We start from the raw sequence: 2,548 nt of genomic DNA, 5'->3' as shown, positions 1-2,548 counted from the left end.
TGAATGACAAACTTACTGACTAATTTTCCTTATATACTAGTACAGCAAGTAGGGCGTCACAGACCAATATCCCAAACTTGGATCTGCTGCAGAATCCTTGAACATATTCTCAGTTCGAATATAATAAAATTCCTTGAGACTGAGACGCTTATGGTTTTATAAAGAATCACCCTTCCGAAGCAGAGGCTGCCCCGTTCTCAGATGATATACTGCGAGCTGTGGATGAAGGGCAGCAGGCATATTCCACATATATAGACATCTGTAAAGCATTTGACATAGTCCCCCACTGCAGGCTGTTAACTAAGGTAGGAGCTTATTGAATAAGTTCAAAGATAAGTGAGAAATTCGGAGACTTCTTAAGTAATGGAATCCAGTGTCTTGTCCGCAAAGGCGAGTGGTCATCAGAGACAAGAACATCGTCAGTAGTCTCCAAGGGAAGTGTGATAGGACCGCTGTTGTTCTACACACACATTAATGATTTGGCGGACAGGTTGGGTGGCAATCTGCGGTTGTTTGATGATTATGCTTTGGTGAATGGGAAGGTGTCGAAGTTGAGTGACTGTAGGAAGATATAAGATTACTTACACAAAATTTCCAGTTGGTGTTATGAATGGCGGCTGGCTCTAAATGTAGAAAAATGTACGTTAATGCAGATGAGTAGGAAGGACAATCCTATAACGTTCGGATACAGTATTACTAGTGCCCTGCTTGACACAGTTAAGTCGTTTAAAGGTCTGGGTGTAGCGTTGCAAAGCTATATGAAATGGAACGAACTTTTGAGAACTGTGGTGCGGGAGGCGAATGGTCGACTTCGGTTTATTGGGAGAATTTTAGGAAAGAGTGGATCACCTGTAAAGGAGACCGTATATAGGGAGTTAGTGCGACGTATCCTTCAGGACTGCTCGAGTGTTTTGGAGCCGTACCAGGTCGGATTGACAGAAGAAATCGAAACAATTCAGAGGCGGGTTGACAGATTCGTTACCAGCAGGTTCGAACAACGCGTAAATGTTACGGAGATGCTACGAGAACTCAAATGCGAATCGTTGGATGGAAAGTTACGTTCTTGCCGAGGAGCGGTATTGAGAAAATTTAGAGAACAGGTATCTGAAGCTGACTGCCAAACGATTCTACTACCGCCAATATGTATTGGGCATAACGACCACGAAGATAAGGTACAAGAAATTAAGGCTCATACGGAGACATATAGATAATCGTTTTCCGATTGCTCTATTTGCATGTGTAACAGGAAAGGAAATTACGAGTAGTGGTACAGGATACGCTCCGCCACGCTTGCGGAGCAACTATGTAGGTTTAGATGTATATGTTATCCATGCCTAGTTTGAGCGCTTGCCCTGAAATCTAATCATTTACATATCCAAGTACGTAGTACACTTTTTGCCAATTTGACATTTGTTACATGCCACCTCAGTGGTACTGTAAACACCAATTATCACAATAACCACATTTGGGCAGATGTAAGTTCTTATGTGAACATAGAATTCTGGCATCAGGATTGCTTCAGCATCAATCATATTCTATTTATCAACCATTTCTGGGCGAAAAATTATCGTGACGGTTAAAAAACCACTCCAGTGCTCTCCTGGTCCTTATGTGTCACTGTATCTGAGAATTCTTTCCTTAGTACTAAACTTGTCGCAAGTCGTACTGTGGAAAGCGGAAATGTGGCTGCTCTCCAACAGCTTAAAATGTCACAGAATTTCGTACTGCTTAATACTACATCGGCAACAACAGCTTTCAAGTGCTAGCACCGAAATGTCAGTAAGGCCGCTCTGCTTTCACTCGGTAAATGCTGCAGTACTATAACTTCACGGAAGTAACTTTGCCAGTGCAAATAAAATGTTTGCACCTGTTCCCCGTCGCAATGGCGTTCGTCTACCATGGATATAAATCCTGATGGAGACAATTATAATTTTGTCGCGAATCCAATTGATGTGAAGTAGGAATTAGACACATCACTATCTATGTTATGAGTTCTTCGCACTCCGTTGTCTGGCCACAAGTGGCTAATCGGGGCCATCCGACCGCCATGTCATCCTCAGTTGAGGATGCATATAGGAAGCGCTTGTGGTCAGCACACCGCTCTTCCGGTCCTTATGATGGTTTTCTTTGACCGAAGCCGCTACTGTTCGGTGAAGTAGCTCCTCAGTTGGCATCGCGAGGCTGAGTGCACCCCGAAATATGGCAACAGTGCATGGCGTCCCGGACGGTCACCCATCAAAGTTCTGGCCACGTCCGACAGCGCTTAACTTTGGTGATCTGACAGGAACCGGTGTATCCACTGCGGCAAGGCCGTTGCCCATGCGTTCTTTACTACAGTGAAAATAAGCAGCTTATATCTTACTGGAAAATAGAACGAATGCCCAAAATGTAACTCGTGGAGCAGTATCCATATTTGCGACTACACATGTACATCATTTGGAGATTATTTATGATAATCTATAGGGATGTATGTTCTGGAGGATGGTTGTTTTGAATCGGGATTTGTCTTCAGCCATAGGTGTAGGAGATAAGATAGTTTTTAGGCAGA

The 2,548-nt window shown here is 43.5% G+C and overlaps 1 pseudogene; it reads right to left on the bottom strand.

Annotated features, from left to right (window-relative positions):
• Nucleotides 1-2,200: 2,200 nt before the first annotated feature.
• LOC126282635 (5S ribosomal RNA) lies at nt 2,201-2,318 on the bottom strand (annotated as a pseudogene).
• Between the last annotated feature and the right edge of the window lie 230 nt (nt 2,319-2,548).

This window comes from Schistocerca gregaria, chromosome 7 (genome assembly GCF_023897955.1).
Source record: "Schistocerca gregaria isolate iqSchGreg1 chromosome 7, iqSchGreg1.2, whole genome shotgun sequence".
Classification (NCBI taxonomy): Eukaryota; Metazoa; Arthropoda; class Insecta; order Orthoptera; family Acrididae; genus Schistocerca; species Schistocerca gregaria.
This window is presented reverse-complemented; position numbering and strand designations above follow the sequence as displayed.